General features: G+C 43.8%; 1 non-coding gene across 1 annotated transcript; it reads right to left on the bottom strand.

Annotated features, from left to right (window-relative positions):
* Positions 1–7,446: 7,446 nt before the first annotated feature.
* Positions 7,447–7,584, bottom strand: LOC114808378. Its single transcript, XR_003756225.1, has one exon. It is a non-coding gene; the product is annotated as a small nucleolar RNA SNORA7 (small nucleolar RNA).
* Between the last annotated feature and the right edge of the window lie 12,989 nt (positions 7,585–20,573).

Raw genomic sequence — 20,573 nt, 5'->3', positions numbered from 1 at the left:
GATTGATTATAAGATCATTAAGTGAGGAGGGGACATGCTGCTTGGTTGCTTTTATGGGTGCTCTTTCAAAAAATGGGACACTAAGGAAATGTAACAGGATCTTTCGAGAAGAAAGGAGAACTGGCAAGGTATTGTAGGATATTACAGCAAGATTGCTGGCAAGATTTTAACCATTCCTGGTAAACTCTTTGCACAACGAAGAAGCAACAGCCACTAACATGGTTCACAGTCAGTGATGTCCCGGAATGCAGTTTGGACCACCAGGACTGAAAAAATTCTTGTCACAACTCACGTTCACTGGGTAGGATATGTAAGGGGTATGGATGACAGCAAGATGTCCAAACAACGGCCCTGTGATGAACTGAAAAGGGACAATCCCCGAAAAGATTGATGGAAGAAATGATTTAAAGACCAAATGAAGCAACACCACAAACAAAGTGACACAGCAGTAAAAGTTGGGAGACAGTTGCAGAAGGCAGGTCAGCTTAGTGTGCAGCAATCAGAAATGGGTAACTATCTCAAAGCAGAGGTGTAAGCTCATTGTGGGCAGGGAATGTGTCTGTTTATTGTTATATTGTACTCTCCTAAGAGCTTAGTACAGTGTTTTGTATATAGTAAGTGCTCAATAAATATGAATGAATTAATTAATTTGGAAAGATCATGACACTAAAAGGGATAAATAAAAGTTGCACCGGGCACTGTGAGTAAAACATGCAGCAGTACCACAAGGGGCAATCTTTACACGTCCATAAATATGGAAGGAATTGTCAGTCACACTGTCTTATCATCCATACCAGCACACATGACAATATCTCACCATCACTTGTGTTATAGTTGAACTCAAAACCTGAAACACTCACACACACATATATATATATACACAAATATACATTCACACACATCTAAACAGCAAGCCCGTTGTGGGTAGAGAATGTGTCTGTTTATTGTTGTATGCTCCCAAGGGCTTAGTACAGTGCTCTGCACACAGTAAGGGCTCAATAAATATGACTGAATGAATTAAAATGGAGAAATTGAGTTTGGGGGATAAAGGTTAAATTACCAGTAGTAAAGATAGTGGTTAAGATAAAAAAAAAGTTCTTAACCCCTAGCTTCAAAACTAAGCTACGGTGTCCCAAGATACAAACATTTGTGCACTTTGGAGGTTATTAAACATGTACAAGCACCTGAAGTCTTATCTATACTCAAATAAAGTAACTGTTAGACTTTGCTAGAAAAGATCCAAATCTCATTTTCCTAAAGATGTCTTTCTGAATGTGTAATAGTGAAAGGCTGTGTCATGGTGATTAAGAAACTGATAGTCTTTTTGAATTTTTACTTTAAAACTGTAGATACTTTAATTTTTCACTCCGACTGTGGTTTTCAACTGTGAATACCATTCGTTGACCACATAAATGAGCTTTGCCATATTTAGATCATGATATGGCCTCTTTCACTTTAAAAATAATGGTTTCTAAATGCTTCATGTTCATGTCTGATCAGAATAACTTTAGCCAGAGAGTTGATGACTATTTTGGTTTCCTGAAATGGGAAAGGAATTGCTAAGGCATGAAGACTATTAGGAAAGGAGAAGGTAATTCTGACTTAGCAGAGCCCTGGAGTGAGTAGATTTAGAATTGTAATCTCCAAGTCTGGACTTAAATTATGTCATTTTAAGAAGTTTGAAGGAATTTTGAGGAGACATTATTTCAGAATCACATTGGATGGTTTGTGTTGTGCCCAGACTTTGTGACATATGTGAGAAAAATTCTTCGTCTTCCAGTTTCTACTAGAGAGGTTAGCTAGAATTGTTTGCGGGGACCATGAGGTCACAATATGTTGTTTGGAAGGAAATTTAGTGCATCATCTCATCTTTGGAAACCCATTTCCCTGCTCTCATTTCAGTAGAAGTCATTTTGTATTTGCATTAGTAAAGGCTATGTGAGCAAATGAGGAATGATCTTCATCCACCCCTTCAAATGTGCTCAGTTCTCCCTTCTACTAAAAATATCCACTCTTGTTCCCAGATCTCCCTCCAGCTGTCACCCCACCTCCCTCCCTCTCTTATACAAACTCCTTGAAAGGGTTGTGTACACCTGCTCCCTTCACTTACTCTTCATCAACTCTCCTTGGACCTAAGGCAGCCAAATTTTCCCCTCTTCCACTCCACCAAAACCTCATTCTCCAAAATTACCAATGACCTCCTCATACCTAAGTCCAGTATGCTTTACTCCATCATAATCCTCCCCAACCCTCCGCTCTGCCTTCTCCTTAGAAGATATCTGATCTTGGTGTTAGTGACTCAGAACTTGTCTGGTTCTCCTCTGACCTCTCTGGTTACTCATTTTCTGTTTCCTTCTTCGTCTCTGCTTCCAACTCTCATTCCCTAACCATGGAACGTGGGTCTCCTCCAGGGCTCTGTGGTGGGTCTCTTGCTCTTCTCCCTATATGGTAATAATAATAGTACTAATTGTGGTAATAGTTAAGTATGAAGCACTGTACTAAGGGCTGGGGTAAGTATAATATAAAGAGATTGGACAAAGTCCTTGTCCCCTTGTCAGAGTTTAAGGGGGAGGGAGAACAGCGATTCTATCCCCATTTTACAGATGAAGGACGGTGAGTCACAGAGAAGTGACTGCCCAAGGTCACACAGTAGGTAAGTGGCACAACTGGGATTAAAACCCAGGTCTCCTGACTCCCAGTCTGTGGTTTTTCCCTAGGTCCTACTCCTCCTCCTCACTTTCTTGGAGCTCTCATTCTTTTCCTTGGATTCAGCTACCACTGATATGTGGATGACTCACAAATCTATTTGTCAACTCTTATCCAATTACTCGTCTCCTCTTTCCTCCAGGACATCTCCATTTGGATGATCTACCAGCACTTAAATCTCAGCATCTCCTAAACAAAATTTCCCTCTTAAACCCTTCTTCCTGTAACTGAAGTCCTCAATCTTGATGTTATCCTTGATTCCTCATTGTCATTCTGCTCTCAAGTCCAGTCTACTGCTAAAAAGTGACTTTATTTCCTCAAAACAGCTCATGGATCTGCTCCTTCCTCTTTACCTGCACTACCTTTCAAGCTCTTGTCAGAGCATGAGTGAATTTTTGCCTCCAGCCTCTCCCCACTTCAGTCCATACTGCACACTATTGTCTGGATCATCATCCTGAAATATCACTCATAAATGGGTCTCCCATCGCCTCAAAATCTTCCACTGTTTGTTCATTTCCCTCCATATCAAGCAAAAACTCCTTACTAATGGTTTCAAAGTTCTCCACCAACTCTCTCCATCTTAGTTAAATACTATTCTGCTTGCATTCTCCGCTCCTCCCAGTTGCACCTTCTGGCTGTACCACTGTAACTTTACTGGGGTTTTCATCATCATCATCATAATGATAATGATGGCATTTGTTAAGCGCTTACTATGTGCAAAGCACTGTTCTAAGCGCTGGGGAGGATACAAGGTGATCAGGTGGTCCCACGTGGGGCTCACAGTCTTAATCCCCATTTTACAGATGAGGTAACTGAGGCACAGAGAAGTGTAGAGAAGCAGCATGGCTCAGTGGGTAGAGCACGGGCTTGGGAGTCATAGGTCATGTGTTTGAATCCCTCCTCTGCCACTTGTCAGCTGTGTGACTGTGGGCAAGTCACTTAACTTCTCTGTGCCTCAGTTACCTCATCTGGAAAATGGGGATTAAGACTGTGAGCCTCACATGCGACAACCTGATTATCCTGTATCTACCCCCAGCACTTAGGACAGTGCTCTGCACATAGTAAGCGCTTAACAAATGCCAACATGATTATTATTATTATTAAGTGACTTGCCCAAAGTTACACAGCTGACAAACGGTGGATCCGAGATTAGAACCCATGACCTCTGACTCCCAAGCCCATGATCTTTCCACTGAGCCACGCTGCTTTCCTAATCCCTAGATCCCAGCCGAAAGAGCCCCCATAGTCACTTCAGTAGAACCTGCACCCTCCTCAGCCAGCCTCTATTGAGTCCTGAAGCCCTGTAGTTCTTCCACTCTTTTCACATAGGTTTTGGGGACCTGATCAAAGGCCCCCCAAAACTTGCACCGCTGTTGTTGCCACTTCCCTTTGCTCAGAATTGAAGAGGTCACAGGGGACCAATCTACCACCCCTCCCCCAGTACTGGGGAAGCAGCATGGCTTAGTGGCAAGACCATGGGCTTGAGAGTCAGAGGATGTGGGTTCCAATCCTGACACCACCACTTGTCTGCTGTGTGACCTTGGGCAAGTCACTTGACTCTTCTGTGCCTCAGTTACCTCATTTGTAAAATGGGGATTAAGACTGTGAGCCCCATGTGGGACAGAGACTGTGTCAAACCTGATTACTTTGTAACTATCCCAGAGCTTAGTGTTTGGCACATAGTAAGCACTTAACAAATACCATTATTATTATTATTTTTATTATTATTACTGGCTGTAGGAAGCTCATGGACAAAGCACTCCCTCCTTCGGCTCCCCAGGTCCACATGTCTCCCCGGTACTCAGAGCCCCTAACTGCGGGTAGTCTCCAAAATCTGAGCTCTCAACCATGTTTAATAGTTTCTTAACAAGGTAACAGTGATAATAATTCCAGTTCAAACCATCTTTCCCTGGATCTCATGCCTTTCTTCCCAGGACCCTCTGTAATTTCCTGTAGGCATCCTGAGACTTATATTCTTCTTCTGTCTGGGTATCCCTAGTTCCACTCTCACCCTCTCTGAGTCATTCGGTTGCAGGGTATTCTTTAACCCCTCAGGAGCAGGAGCCTCGCTCCTCTGGAGTTCTAGCCACTGGATCCTAAACCTCCAAGATATCCTAGCTCTATCCTGTGATCCTCTCTATCTCCTCCCTGTTCCTGTGACCCTACAGCGTCCACTGCATGAACTTTCTCTGTCTCCTGCTCCCCCAGGGATAGAGCTCACTACCTCTCACCTTTAAGATAATCAAGCAACCATTCAATTGTATTTTTTGAGCACTGTGTGCAGAGCATTGTATTAAGTGCTTGGGAGAGTACAACAGAGTTGATAGGCACATACTCTGCCCACAACAAGTTTACAGTCTAGATGGGGATTCAGACATTAATATAAATAAATTCCAGATATGTACATAAGTGCTGGGGAGGCTAAGGGAGGGGCGAATAAGGTTGCAAATCCAAATGCAAGGGTGACACAGATGGGAGTGGGAGAAGAGGAAATGAGGGCTTAGTTAGGGAAGTCCTCTTGGAAGAGTTGTGCTTTTAATAAGGCTTTGAAGGTGGGGAGAGTGATCGTTTGTCAGATATGAAGAGGGAGGGCATTACAGGCCAGAGACAGGATATGGTCGAGAGGTGGTTGGTGGTGAGAGAGATGTGATCGAGGTACAGGTGAGTAGGTTGGCATTAGAGGAGTGAATTGTGCGGACTGGGTTGTAGTAGAAAAGCAGCAAGGTTAGGTAGGAGGGGTCAAAGTGACCGAGTACTTAAAAGCCGATAGTAAAGAGTGTCTGATGCAGAACCATTGGAGGTTCTTGAGGAGTGGAGAAACATGGACTTAACAGTTTGGTAGAAAAATGATCTGGGCAGCAGAGTGAAGTATGGACTGGAATGGAGAGATATATGAGGCAGAGAGTCAGCAAGGAGGCGGATGCAGTAATCAAGGCGTGATCAGATAAGTGCTTGGATTAATGTGGTAGCAGTTTGGATGACGAGGAAATGGTGGATTTTTGTGATGCTGTGAAGGTTGAACTGACAGAATTTGGTGACAGATTGAAGATGTGGGTTGAACGAGAGAGATGAGTCAGGGATAATGCCAAGTTTAAGGGCTTGTGAGACAGGGAGGATGGTGGTGCCATCTACAGTGATGGGAAAGTCAGGCGGAGGACAGGATTTTGGGTGGGAAGATAAGGAGTCCTGTTTTGGACATTTTAAGTTTGAGGTGCCGGCAGGACATCCAGGAAGTGACAACTTGGGGGAGCGGGGGGTCAAGGGAGGGGTGTTTTTAGGAATAAGAGAGACATGAGGGTGTTTGAAAACATGAGCAGGAGACATGTATGAGACATGAGCGTGTTAGAGGAGCAGCATGGTGTAATGGATAGAGCACGGGCCTGGGAGTCAGAAGGTTATGGGTTCTAATCCTGGCTCTACCACTTGTTTGCTGAGTGACCTTGGACAAGTCACTTCACTTCTCTGTGCTTCAGTTACCTCATCTGTAAAATAGGGATTGAGACTGTGCGCCCCACATGAGACAGGAACTGTGTCCAATCTGATTTGCTACCCCAGCGCTTAGTACAGTACCTGGCACATAGTAAGCACTTAACAAATACCATAAGTATTATTATTATTATTATTATTATTGAAAGCAGTGGGGAAAAAGCCATTGGAGAGTGAACAGTTGAAGATGGAGGTCAGGGAGGGAAGAAAAAAGAGGGCAAGTGCTTTGATAAGGTGCAAAGGGAAGGGGTCGGAGGCGCAGGTGGCAAGGGTGGATTTTGAGAGGAGGCAGCAGCTCTTCTCTTAAAATAGTGCTGAGAAAGATTGGACAGTCATAGAAGGGGCAGGAGGAGAGAGGGATTGGAGAGGAGCAGGAGAGATTTTAGGGCGACCAGGCCTGATGTTTTCAAGATGGCTGAGGGTCTTCTTCCTTCACATCCTGGCCCCTCTGTTTCCTCCTCAGTCCTTCTGTCTAACTGACTTGGTTAAGTCTTTACATTTCCCCCAGGGAGGGAACTACAGAGTTATTTTACTGACTTCCTTCTCTCTCTCCTAAGTGTGGGGGTGAGTGGAACTGTTCATTACAACCCCACACTCATTTTGTTCACCTCAACCCTTTGCTCATGATGTCTCCAAGTCCTGTGATGCCTTTCTCCCTCGCAATTCACCAGACCTCACTTCCCCCACCTTCAAAGCTGTCCTAAAATCCCACCTCTCGAATAAGCCTTCCCTTACTAATCAGTACCCCAAATCTTATAAGCCTTTCAGCCACCTTTTAGGCTTATGTATTCATTTATTCTCATCCTTAGCACTATATGTATATTTGATTGAACATTAAATTTTATTTACCCTAATTCCATTGCTTTGAATATTTCCACATCTCTCTCCTCTATTAGAATGTAGCTGCTGGTGTGCAGGGAATGTCTCGTGCTCCTCTTGTATTTCCCAAATCCTTGGTAAAGTTCTTTGCCCTCAGTAGGCACTCAATAAATTCCATTCTTCCTCCTTCTCTTTCTTCTCCTCCTTGTCTTGTTTTATGCCGTCGAGTTGTTTCCAACCCATAGCAACACCACAGACACATCTCTCCCAGAATGTCCTGCTCTCCATCTGCAATCATTCTGGTAGTATATCCATAGAGTTTTCTTGGTAAAAATACAGAGGCGGTTTATCATTGCCACCTTCCGTGTAGTAAACTTGAATCTCCACCCTCACCTCTTTCCCATGTCGCTGCTGCCCAGCACAGGTTGAGTTTTGACTTGTAGCAGATTGCCTTTCACTCGCTAGCCACTGCCCAAGCTAGGAATGGAATGGATAAGCCTCTGCTAGACTCTCCCTCCCATAGCTGAGACTGGTAGAGTACTGGAAACTCTCCAGGTGTGACCTTGAGGGGTCCTCCTCCTTATCTTAAGGGAATTGAAATACTCTTCCAGGCTTTATTCCATCTCTTGTGATTCCAGACTTGAACACTGTCTCTGGGTCTCATCTGTCAATCACCTTTTCCCCTTAACCCCTGACCATCTCTTCCAAGCTTTTAGACTTCACTGTTTGTTACCTTTGGGTCACTTTAGGTTGGATGGGGTCAGCTATGAAGTGGGGTAGAGAAAGAGGAGTGGAACCAAAAGAATAGAATAAAGATGTAGTGTGGCCTAGTGGATAGAACACAGGCTTGGGAGTCAGAAAGACCTGGGTTCTAATCCCTGCTCTGCCATTTGTCTGCTGTGTGACCTTGGGCAAGTCACTTAACTTCTCTGTGCCTCAGTTACCTCATCTGTAAAATGGGGATTAAGACTGTAAGCCCCATGTGGGACCCGAACTGTATCCAACCTGATTTGCTTGTTTCTACCTCAGGACTTAGTATAGTGCCTGGCACACAGTAAGCACTTAAGAAATACCATAAAAAAAGAAAGTTTGGGGCCCAAAGGTAAGAGTGGGAAAAGGATAGGGCAAGAGGAAAGGGAAAGAGAATGAGAGGAGAGGGAGTGGGAGAGAGGGGGCCTTGGGCAAATCACTTAACTTCTCTGTGCCTCAGTTACCTCATCTGTAAAATGTGGGTGGAGACTGTGAGTCTCATGAGGGACAGGGACTGTGTCCAACCTGATTACCTTGTATCTGCCCCAGTGCTTAAAACAGTACTTGGCACATAGTAAGCACTGAACAAATACCATAATTATAATTATTATTATTATTGAGAAGGGGAGAGGGATCAAGGAGAACAAGGAGAGAAGAATTACTGCCACCATCCATTGCTGTCTATTTGGCATCTGGGCTGGGCCAAAGCCCTGCTGCTTTAGTCCTTTACACTGCTGCAGATGGGACAGCAGAATACACAGGATGAGGCAGTGGTGACAGGGGCTCTTGGAGTGAGGCTGCCTAAGCTCCAGACCCATGGATGGTCCTGGTGCTCCAGCACAGTCATGGCAACCCTTTCCTCTCTTCCCCACTACACTGGGCCTTTTGTCCCTTTCTTCTCTTTCCTCCCTACTTCACTCCTGCAACTGGCTGAAGAACCTAAAATATGACCCTGAAATTTCTGAAATGCCTTGCCCAAATCATAGGTCAGCTAGTCATCCTGGGGAAACTGCCAGCATTTCCAAGGCAGGAGCCCGATGTCTTTATTTTTTTTCCCCCAGTAATAAGCTGTCTGGGCAGCATGATGACATTGTCTACTCAAGGTCCTAATTCTCACTGATAGATGATTCTGGAGTGCAGTCAGACACAAGCTACGTCTACTTCTCCTTGCTCCACTTTGAAGGAGATAGAACCAGGTTATAATCACTGGGTTTACTGGCTCAGTTTTTTCCTTCATTCATAGGAAAACTGTAAATGCCTGGCTGTTTGCAAGCCTCTGTGGATGTTGGTTGATGTCTGTGTCTGTAGTAGATTGGCCTCGCTAGAGTTAACCCCATGTGACTGGGTCTATTCATGGCAGATTAGATGACAAATCCTGTTGGGTAAATCTGAACCAGATCTGATGTAATCATCATTGTAAATGCATCTCTTGATTGATTGTAATGTAGATGTGCAGGGCTCCTTCTGTCCACAGAAATATCTATAGCTATATTTATCCATATCTTCATAGGTGGAGAAAACCTCCTTAATACTAATTACAGCTTGCTAAACGAGATGATTTATAAACACACAGTTCTTTTCCATAGGAAGGACCTAAATGTCAACTTGTGAAAACAAGCACATGGCATATTGCTCTTATTTTTTTTTCTCCTCCTCTCCCCAGTGGCTTTTAATTATCCTTAAGTCTTCAAATGCACCATGGGCACTATGGAGAAAAGTCAAGTGACCCTGGCTTCCAATCAGAATGCTGCAAGGATTTGGTCTCATCCATGGGGGCAGTGAGAGCCATTGTCCCCCTGGACATCCATTTTTGGGAATTCTACTGTTGTTTTCCCTCCCACAGTTTCTGGGTCTTAATCTCCAGCCTAACTTATTCAGCTCTCTGGTGAGGACCTGAAAGTTTCTGAGTGAACTGAAAGGAAACATTCATAGGTCTTTCTGCCCATTTGCTCTTTGAAACCTTCCTGCCGCCACCAAGCCTCATCTCATTTACTCCACACTAAAAGCCCTGTCCCCTTGGAGCTTCCACACTCTTTATGAATCATTGGCAAATGATGTTTGAGTTCCAATCTAAAATAAAGACTAGAGCATTTTTTTCCCCAGGCTGGAATGTCAGCTTGAAAGATTGATCCAGCAACTCAAACTCCCATGGGATCCCCAATCTGGAACCTTATTTTTACACTCGATAACTTTTCCTTGCAGGTGTGGGGAGAAGAGGCTGGATGATTGCCTTCAGCTGGAACCAGGGGCCAATTCAGAACCTTTAGGGTTTAATTGCTAATGTTCTGGGAACAATTCAATCCCTGTGAGCTCTCCACCTGAGGCTTGGATCATTATTTGATCCAGACCTCAGCCCTATCCATCTTCAAAGTCCTAACCGAAACCCTACCCCCTCCAGAAAGCTTTCTCTGATTAACTTCCTTCTCCCTGGGTTACATCCTTCCAACTATCATCTTGGCACTTTTGTATGTATAGTTTTTCATGCTCTGCTGTTTAAGCACTTTGACCTCCTCTATGTAGATTACTGTTTCTGGCTCCTCTCATAGATGGTAAGCTTCTTTTGGGCAGGAACCCTGGCTCCTCCACCTACTTTAATCTCCCCAGCACTTAGTTCAGTGCTCTGTACCCAGTAGGTGCCCAATGAATATGATCAATTTACTAATCAAGCCTCCCTGACACATCACTACTTTAATCTATGACCCCCATAGATCTTTCACCCTAGAAGAAATGGGCTAGTTTCCAGACCCATTCAGTCCCAGAGGGTACTGACTGTTGCCAAGCTCAGTGACTGTTTTCATGATGGTAACACCTGATCCACTGAGCCGGGATTGAGAACATCGGTTTACTTCCTATAGATCACCAAATAACCAACAGATGGTAATGTCTTTTGGTCACTCCTGACTCAGCCTGAATTCTCCATATGTTTTTGTTGTTGTTATTTTAAAGGTGAGCAAAGGTACAGGTTTATTAACATTTTGTTCTTTATTCAGATAAAATATATTCTATATACTCTATGAGATTAATGTCCCCTGCTCCTGATGAGAACCTGATTGGCATATTAATCAGGTTATAAAAAAAGGGAAAGAAAAGCAATACACAGAGCAGCTGCTACTTTGCTGCTGAATCCATTCAAGATATAAAATTTTTGATGAGATATTTATTGCAAAATATATTTTTCTCTTGGTTTTATTTTTAGCCAGCATTACCCCAGCATCTGTTCTACCTCTTGTATGAAATACATTGGGGTGGATTGGATGGGGGCAGGGAGGAGGTAGATTGGGGGAATAGAAGGCTACTTCGGTATATAAGAGGAAGGAAAATCAGATGGTTCTAACCATGGTTCATCTGATAATAAAGCAGTATTTTGAAGTAAGCAGGCTTACATGTTGGGGTGAGATCAGGCAGCCTCACCAAGACTCAGAATCAATTCTTCTTTTCTTTATGGCAGAGGGTAGTAGGGTGGAAAATGCTCTCTTAACTAGCATTTGATGAAAGAGATCCAGTACTTTTTCATTTAGCATTGTATCCAAATTCTAGAATCGACATATTTGACATCAGCTATCAAGTCTTCGGTTTTGTGGATTCTTTTGTCCGTCGGGTCTTTCAACAAGATAATTAAACCCTTTCCTCACTTTATTTTGACCACATTATGTTGGAATCTGGGGGAGAGGTAAGGAAAGTAAGCTTTCCCATGGGAGTAGGTTTGTCCAGATCAGGTTAATATTGGACTGAGTTCTTCAAGATGACTCAGATCAAGGTTCCAAACACTAAGCTGTAGCTACTAGCCATGTGGCACTTAGTGAAACTGGGTTAATGGTGGAGAAAGCGGAGGGACATTAAGAGTGCCATTAGACATATCTCAGATGCTCAAAGCTCAGACACGGAAATTGGGTTTAATGCACAAGGAGAGGGAAAAGGAAAAAGTGAAACCACATCCAAATACTTATACTCAATTACTTATATAGACTTTGATATGAACAAACTTCCACAAATATACAAACTTCCTCACATGCCCAGACTAACTTTTGAGTATGCACATTCACAAGTCAGCAAGTTGAGCAGAACATCCTGGATGGCTGCCAATGCGTGTCCCAGTAAGCAGGTAGAGAGAGGAAGCAAGCATCCCCTCTCCTGAAGTTAAGCATTCTACATGGGTAGCAGTTTGGATCTCATTCCTCCAACTTTCTGGGAACTATAGGTCTCTGGCTTCTGAGAAAAGTAGTTCCCAAGTAACAGGTGCTGCAAGAATGAATTTCCTATTTTCCCTTTGGTCCCTTGGCCTCTGTTCCACCTCCAATAGGGGCTGAATATTATTCCCACCAGGCTATGCTATCGTTATGAAGTTTTTCTTTGTTGTGTTTTTCCAGAAATTATACAATAAAAACAGCTCTTACAGACATATTAGAATGATCTTAAAATACAAACATGCTGTTTAACCTATTGACAATATCGCTGTCATTCTCCCACCTTGGTGTAGTGGATAGAGCATGGGCTTGGGAGTCAGAAGGTCATGGGTTCTAATCCTGGCACTGCCACTTGTCTGCTGGGTGATCTTGGGCAAGTCACTTCACTTCTCTGGGCCTCAGTTAGGTCCTCTGTGAAATGGAGATTGAGACTGTGAACTCCACGTAGGACAGGAACTGTGTCCAACCCTATTTCCTTGTATTCATCCCAGTGCTTACTACAGTGCTCTGCACATAGTAAATGCTTAACAAATACCATAATTATGTTGTTATTATTTTTCATAGCCCATAACTGTCTTTTGATTTCCCCTGAAAAGCATTCCTGCTTTACCATGACATGTTAACACCAACACCTAGTTTAAACTGCAGTTCATGAGTCTTGGTTTTAAAAGCATCATACAGTCTTTCTTTATATGTTAAAAATCCTATCTTTGGATTTCCTATTTCCTTGGCCAACTCTTCTAGGGATTTTTAAACCACTGATTTTTCCAAATAATAATAATAATAATAATGTTGGTATTTGTTAAGCGCTTACTATGTGCAGAGCACTGTTCTAAGCGCTGGGGTAGACACAGGGGAATCAGGTTGTCCCATGTGGGGCTCACAGTCTTAATACCCATTTTACAGATGAGGGAACTGAGGCACAGAGAAGTTAAGTGACTTGCCCACAGTCACACAGCCGACAAGTGGCAGAGCTGGGATTCGAACTCATGAGCCCTGACTCCAAAGCCCGTGCTCTTTCCACTGTGCCACGCTGCTTCTTTGACATCAGTTATCTCTTATAAGCCTTACAACATTGCTGTGAAATAATTATTTAATTAATTATGGTCTTTGTTAAGCACTTACTATGTCCCAGGTACTGTTCTAAGTGCTGAAAGTAGAGAGAGGGAGGTAGTGGCATGCTATTTTTAGAGGTGAGAACACTGAGGAACAGAAGAGATTAAATGACTGGCCTGAAACATCCTGATTTTAATCAATCAGTCAGTGGTATTTATTTAGCGTTTACTGTGTGCAGAGTACTGTATACTATACTAAGCACTTGAGAGAGTACAATACAACAGTGTTGGTAGACACATTCTCTGCCCACAAAGAGCTTGATCCTCTGATTGGAAGACATTTTTTACCTCTGGGTGAGTAGTTTATTATGATGTTCATTATGGATTTCCACATGATCAGATTCAAAGATGCAAGTACAGGCAGCTCTTTTTGGAGATTCAGGCACATCTCTTGGCAAGCAGCAGCATAACAGACTGATGGCATTGTTGTGAGTGGATTTAATTCAAATAAGTAGTTCATCCAGCCCTGTTACCTGGTCATCAGAGGTCAAGAGACACTAAGGCATGTGTCCTCACCCCCTGACAACCCAGCTTTCCTATCAATCAATTGAGCACTTGCTGTGTGCAGAGCCCTTAACTAAGCCCTTGGGAAAGTACAATACAAGAGTTGGTAGATGAGATCCCTGCCCAATGATGAAGTCCTGTCCAAGCAGGAAAGGGAGTGGGCAGAAATTGCCCATGAGAAGCAGCATGGCCTAGAGGAAAGAGCATGGACCTGGGAGTCAAAAGATCAGGGTTCTAATCCTGGCTCTGCCAGCTGCTTGCTCTGTGACCTAAGGCAAGTCACTTAACTTCTCTGTTCCTCAGTACCCTCATTTATAAAATGGGGATTAAATACCTGCTCTCCATCCTATTTAAACTGTGAGACATATGTTGGATATGGATGGTGTTCAACCTGATTAACTTTTATCTTCCACAGAGCTTGAAACAGTGCTCGACACATACTAAGCATAATAAATTCTTAAATCCTTAAAAAAAAAAAAAAGAGGCTCGCCGACCCCATCCAGGCAGGGGTTTGGAGCAGTGAGGGGTTGTGTAGAAGCCTGTTTGCCCTTCCCACTCCTAACCCACTTTCACCACAACGATGAAGATGATAGTTGGGTCACAATGACTGGCCTTCTCTGCTGCTTTTCAGACCAGTAGGGGCACTAGAAAGAGGTGGCCAATAGGTTAGCTGAAGGAGGAGAAGATGATTCGAATACCTTAGACTATTCCTCATGAGAGTGCAAGATACTTTCACATCTAGTATCTCCTTGAGCCTTGCCCTTGGTGTGATGGAGAGAACACTGCTGTGGAAATCAGGAGTCCTAGGTTCTAGTCCTGGTCCTGCCTTTAGCTGGGTTAACCTGGGTGAGGATTACACATGTGCTTCACAGTATGTTGCCCGGCTACCCCAGCAAGAACATGATTGTCAGGGATGAGAGAGTGCACGTGAATCTGAGTAAACCTCTATCGCTGCAATCAATTCCTCTGCTCAGAATCTCTTTCTCCAAGTCTCAGGACCCAGACTCATCTATAATTCCTGAGGGGAGGCTACATTTTCTCCTCAAAATCATTAGCATTGCCCAACTGATCATCTGCTTTATCTTATGATATTAATCTCATTTTAAAGAAAGGGAAACAGGTATTTCTTAAGGGAGGGATTTGTAGTAGGCCATAGCTTTCGTTCCTGGCAGTCCTTTAATCACTGTATCATATTGAAGAATAAAATTCCTCCTCCAAGTGTTAACAGAAAACATCATTTTATAGAAATAAAATTGGAGGTGATTTTAGGATTTTCTTGCTGTAGAAACCTCAAAAATTGTATTTACCTCATTGCCCAGACATTTGACTCTCTTAAAAGATATATTTTCTAACAGCTATTTGAAATTAGGTCTTAATCATATAATTAAATGTGTTTCATATCTGAGTCCACCAAAAGATCCTTTGGTTTTTGTATGTGGGTTCACTGACTAGCTCTGGTTCTTATGATGACTTTCTGATGTTGAAGGAGCATACTCACTAATAATCTTCTGTTTTTATTCATTATTAGCAGGGGTTAGTGACTTGGAGAGTAGGGACAGATGTGGGAGAATGGACAGAGGGAATAATGATAATAGTGGCATTTGTTATGTGCTTACTATGTGCCAAGTTCTGTATGAAGCTCTGGGGTGGAGGCAAGCAAATCGGAATAGATAAGGTCCCTCTCCCACATGGGACTCACGGTCTTAATCCCCATATTACAGATGAGGATATTGAGGCACAGAGAAGTGAAGTGATTTGCCCTAGGTCACACAGCTGACAAGTGGCAGAGCAGGGATTAGAACCCAGGTCCTTTCGACTCCCAAGCCTTTGCTCTATCTGCTACATGGACAGACACTGGGGGACAGTCAGCGATCGCAGTACAGAGGAACGTGGCAATGCGAAAAGCAGGTAAGAATAGAAATTGTTGCTGCCACCACAGCCACCACAGCTCTGAGTCTGAAAACTGGAGGTGGGTGCAACAGTTATGCTGCGCTATGGCGGGGACTGGGGGCAGCTGCAGTTTCTATTCTTACCTGCTCCTGCTGCCTCTCAATTCCATGACAGCATGGCCAGCTTTTATTTCTCTACAAAGTAAAATGGTTGTGCTGTCCCCAAAGTTGTTCCCGGCTGATAACCAGGTAAGCTCACCCCCTATCTTCCCACACCCCAGGTCTCCTACCCTCCCATTCTGGCTCTCATTAACACTTTCCATCCTCATTTCCTTCCCACCATGTATCCTTCCTCTACACACATTAGAATCTACCTGACCATCCCAGCAATCCCACTGTGGTCTCCTCTCCCGATTCCCCTGGCCCAGCACTCATTTTTTTTTTCCACTTCCACAGCCGGGCACTTCCCCAGTTACAATCCCTGACTCTGGAACTACCAGAGTCACAGGGACTGGGCTGAACCATAACAGAATAGGGGGAAGGAGGCTTGGCCACATACTTCTGCCGCCCTTCCCCTATACTCACAGCTTTAGCAATCTTCACAGCTTTAGCAATCCTGGAACCTGGAGGCTGCAAGATGGCAAAGGAAACAAGGAAATAAAACAAATTTTAAAAAATGGCCTAAGTCTGGATGGAGCAGGGAGGATTATAAGGGAAGTGCTAGGAGGGTGGGTAGAAAGAGGGATGAGGGATGTAGGGAGTTGTGAAAAATCAGGAACAAAAATGTAAAAACCAGTGAGGAGAGAAAAGTTTTAAGAGGCAGTGTGTGTGTGTGTGTGTGTGTGTTGGGGGGAGGGAAACGAGGAGAGGGTGGGGAGGAGGGTGGGAGAGTGGGATGATGGGCTTGCCGGCCATCTGGGCACATAGTCATAGGACAATTTGACTTCATAAAGAGGTAAAAGTTGCCAAACTGTTGCTTACCTGGAGCGGGTAAGACTACAAACCATCCATGGTCACTGCCACTATCACTACCATGTTCCTTCTGTATACTGTCCACTCTGATGTCTCTGTTTTATTCACTGAGGCAGACCCAAGTAGAAAGTCACCGTGTTAAGTTTTGATATGTCTCTAAGGTTAGTTTCTTTAATTATGTAGAGCGTAGTCTAAGAGCATTAGCAAGCTAATAGGTGAGGTTATAAAGGGTTGAAGCTGGGACTTGCGTTAGACTGACTCAGTTCCCCAGGGAACTGAAAAGCACTTTCACTAATTCGGGGGGGAAACAAATATGGTATGATTCAATTCTAACAGTGTCTCCCTTCTTCTCTTGAAATCTTAAATCTGCGAGGGAATGGGTAGAAAAGAGTTGGTTCCTATGAGGCTAATTGTTAGTTAGGCATTGTTAATTGTTAGGCATTCAGGGCCCCAAAGATGAATTTCAATGGTAGTTTTAGGTTAAGCAAAATAGGAATCTATGACACGTTATTCAATATAACCTCCTCATTCCCCCAACCAACACAAGAAGCCTTGAGAGGGGAAGGTGATTCAAGAATGCCTGAAAGTTTAGGAGTTTGGGGTTTCTGGAGCAATTTCTCCTGCAACTTGTTGAGTTGATCAAAGTTATTTCCCAGCTATTTCGGCTGGTTAGTTAATCACCTTTGCAAATTGGAGGACATATTTACCAGGCATTACAAGCTGCTCCCTACACCTTTTCTTGTCTCCCTACCCACTTCTTTCCCCAACCCCACCTTTCCTAGCATACATGGAGGTTAAACTAGTAGAACGTATAGCTGACCTTCAGGATTGAAGATGATACTACTTCCTCTGGCAGGATTCTGAGTCAATCAGTGGTGTTTATTGAGCACTTAATATGTGCAGAGCATTGTGCAAAGTGCTTGAGAGAGTACAGTATAACAGAGTTGGAAGTACATGATCCCTGCCTACAACGAGCTTTCAGTCGTCACCTCACAGTTTGCTGTTCACTCAACCCAGGCTTTGGCCCAGAAACAATCACATCGGTGAACCTCACAGTCTTTAAAAGTTTGGGAAGCTGCACTTTCACAGGATTTGAAACTGGAAGCTCCTGTCACTTAACACTAGGGACTAGGTGTTGTGATCACTCATGATCAGTTACTGGAAACTGCTGTCACTTAGGACAGGGCCTGGATGTTGTGACTCCTCGGGTCCAGGTATTAGAAGTTGCAGGCCTTGAGAACCTGGAACTTCACCATGACCTCCCTCACCCCACCCCACTCCTCTCATCACACTCATGCTCTCCTTCCTCACCACTATCTCAGACATTATTTATATTAATATGGGTCTCCCCCTCTAGACTGTAAGCTTGTTGTGGGCAGGGAATGTGTCTGTTTATTGTTATATTGTACTCTCCCAAGTGCTTAGTACAGTGCTCCACACACAAAGTGCTCAATAAATACGACTGACTGAGACCACCCATCCTCAGCAATCATATCCCATCATTATACTCCCATCCGTTCCATCTCCACTCATAGGATTCTCTCTCCTCTAGCTCCATCTAACAATCCTGTGTATTATGATCTGTGGAAGCACCATTCCATTATGGGGAAAATCCCCTTCATCCTTGACCAATTTCTGACCCAATTACTCTGCTGGCTTATGGTCACCTGACTTTGACCTGATAACCCTACCTTCCTGGTCACTGTCTCCCAAAGGGGGCTCAACTTGTCTCACTATCCCCTGACTCGTGGGGAAAGGGAGAGGAGTTGCCTGCTGCTTGCCTCAACTGCACCATCCACCATCCCACCCTTTCCAGCTCTCTCACCTTTTCTTCCTTTGAAGCCCAGCTCAAATGCCCGTGTAGATATAAGTAATTGGGTTGGGCACAGTCCCTGGCCCACATTGGGCTCACAGTCTTAATCCCCATTTTACAGATGAGGTAACTGAAAACACAGAGAAGTGAAGAGACTTGCCCAAGATCACACAGCAAACAAGTGGCAGAGTTGGCATTAGAACGCAGGTCCTTCTAACTCCCAGGCCCATGCTCTAACATTCAGCCATGCTGTTTCCCACCATAACTTCAGGGCTGGTGGTCTGTCTGCACTGACTGCATGTGATCCTGTCTTACCACTTGATATTAAGAGGTGACATTGGTAGAACTGCTTTGGAAGTCAAATGTGTTTATCTGTGGTAGGTCCAGGTCTCAAAGCCATGAAGGTCACATATCACAGTTGCCTTGTTTATCTTTAGTTTGGTTTGAATTTTGATATCATAATGGCATTGACTCTCTCAGTCTCCCAAGGAATACACTAGCCTTCTTGATATGCTTTGTTTTTTTTCCTTTTTATGGTATTTTGTTAAGTGCTTACTGTGTGACAGGCACTGTACTAAACACTGGGGTAACTACAAGGTATAGAGAAGCAGCGTGGCTCAGTAGAAGGACCACAGGCTTGGGAGTCAGAGGTCATGGGTTCAAATTCTGGCTCTGCCACTTAGCTGTGTGACTTTGGGCAAGTCATTTAACTTCTCTATGCCTCAGTTACCTCATCTGTAAAATGGGGATTAAGACTGTGAGCCTCACGTGGGACAACCTGATTACCCTGTATCTACTCCAGCAGTGCTCTGCACATAGTAAGCACTTAACAAATACCAACAGTATTATTATTATTATTCAGGTTGTACACAGTCCATGTCCCACATGAGACTTACAGCCTCAATCCCCATTTAACAGATGAGGTAACTGAGACACAGAGAAGTAAAATCATTCGCCCAAGGTCACACAACAGTCAAGTAGTGGTCTATCCCTCCATTGTTGGACAATGTGATATCCGGATAACCAAATTCAGTGACAGCATTCAGCTATAAGTCACTGATGTCACTAGGTCACTCAAGAACTTCTAGTGGTTGCCCATCCACCTCTGCATTAAACAGAAACTCCTTACCATTGGTTTTAAAGCACTCAATCACCTTGCCTCCTCCTACCTCACCTTGCTCCTCTGCTCTTACAACCCAGCCCACATACTTTGCTCCTCTAATGCCAACCTACTCACTGTACCTCAATCTCATCTATCTCACCACCGACCTCTCACCCACACCCCGACTCTGGCCTGGAATGCCCTCCCTCTTCATATCCAACAGACAAGTACTCTCCCCACCTTCAAAGCCTTATTGAAGACCCATCTCCTCTAAGAGGTCTTCCCTGACTAAACCCTCACTTCCTCTTCTCCCACTCCATTGTGCATCATGCTGATTTGCTTGCTTTATTCACCCCTCCCTCAGCCTCACAGCACTTACATATATATCCTTAATTTATTCATTTATATTAATGTCTGTCTCCCCCTCTATACTGTAAGCTCGTGGTGGGCAGGGAATATGCCTACCAACTCTGTTATATTGTTAAATTGTACTCTACCAAATGCTTAGTAAAATGCTCTGCACACAGTATTCACTTGATAAACATGATTTCCTGAGTGATTGTTGGTCTTTAGATGTTGGGTTTGCCAAGTGTAGGCTGGTACGGATTCTTTGTCGTCTTCAGGCTAATTATCAATTCATAGTGCTTGCAGGGTCTGAGCAGAGTTTTATGTGTATATCATGTATATATCTTCTTGTTTGTGTAGTCCCAAAGCACAGTCATCAGCATACTGAAACTCCTGAATGAGTGATGATTACAGGACTTTTGCTGGTGCTCTTTATGCTTGTTGAGTTGAAATAGTTTCCCAGAGAATGAGAATATTATTCTGATGTCAGTTTCCTGATCCCTTGTGTCCTTGAACACGGCTATATAAGCTAAGTCCAACAGAACTGGACCTAGCACACAGCCCCATTTCATTTCATTGGTATGAAGGTCAGCCATATTGTCCTGGAGTCATGTTTTAGAATCTTGGCACACTTCTCAGGCCAGCTAAATCTTTTTAGTAATTGCCAGAACCCAAGTCAACTGATGGTGTCAAATGTTTTTGTAAGGTCTAGGAACACCTAATACATTGGTAATAGATGGAAAGACATCAGTAATGCTAATAATATAATTAGAGTATTTGTTAAGTGGTTACTATGTGCCAGGCTGAACTGAGCACTGTGGTGGATACAAGCAAAATGGGTTGGACACAGTCCCTGTCCCACGGTGGGGCTCACAGTCTTAATCCCCA

This window comes from Ornithorhynchus anatinus, chromosome X5 (assembly GCF_004115215.2).
Source record: "Ornithorhynchus anatinus isolate Pmale09 chromosome X5, mOrnAna1.pri.v4, whole genome shotgun sequence".
Taxonomy (NCBI): Eukaryota; Metazoa; Chordata; class Mammalia; order Monotremata; family Ornithorhynchidae; genus Ornithorhynchus; species Ornithorhynchus anatinus.
This window is presented reverse-complemented; position numbering and strand designations above follow the sequence as displayed.